Source organism: Nannospalax galili, unplaced genomic scaffold (assembly GCF_000622305.1).
Source record: "Nannospalax galili isolate Female #2095 unplaced genomic scaffold, S.galili_v1.0 scaffold842, whole genome shotgun sequence".
NCBI lineage: Eukaryota > Metazoa > Chordata > Mammalia > Rodentia > Spalacidae > Nannospalax > Nannospalax galili.
Window position 1 is genome coordinate 277,425 of NW_008349291.1, and position 885 is coordinate 278,309.

Sequence of the window (885 nt, forward strand, 5' to 3'; positions counted from 1 at the left end):
GCTCACCATGGGTGCTGAGTAGAAAGTATGTCCTTTGGTGTTTGGGTGGAATACTCGGTAGATGTCTGTTAAGTCCATTTGATATATGGTATTGTTTAATTCAGATGTCTCTCTGTTAACTCTCTGCCCTGTTGACCTATCTAATGGAGACAGTGGGGTATTGAAGTCGCCTACTGTTAATGAGTTGGGCTTAATCTGAGTCTTAAAGTCCTGTAGTATTGTTTTGATGAAGCTGGGTGCACCAGAGTTTGGTGAATATATGTTCATGATTGTAATATCTTCTTGATTCATTATTCCTTTGATCAAAATGAAATAGCCCTCTTTGTCTTTTCTGGTTAGTTTCAGTTTAAAGTCTATTTTGTCAGATATTAGGATTGCTATGCCTGCTTTTTTCTTAGTGCCATTTGCTTGGTATATTTTTTTCCATCCTTTCACTTTGAGATAGTGTCTGTCCTTGAAAGTGAGATGAGTTTCTTGCAGACAACAAAAAGATGGGTTTTCTTTCTTAATCCATTCACATAGTCTATGTCTTTTGACTGGGAGAGTTCAGTCCATTAATATTTAAAGTTATTAATGAAAGATGGGTATTGAATACTGTCATTTTTATTTCTGTTTACATTCTTGATATAGCTGTACTTTTCCACAGTTATACCTTAACTGAATTTCTTTCCGCAATCCCTTGTGTATAGTCATTCCTTTCTTCAGCTCTTTGTATTGCTTCCAGAACTCTCTGAAGGGCTGGTTTTGTGTACATGAATTCTTTCAGCTTATTTATGTCATGGAAGATTTTCCTTTCCCCTTCGACTATAATAGACATTTTGGTTGGGTGTAGTAATCTGGGTTGGCATCTGTGGTCATTTAAAACTGGGAATACTTTGGTCCAGG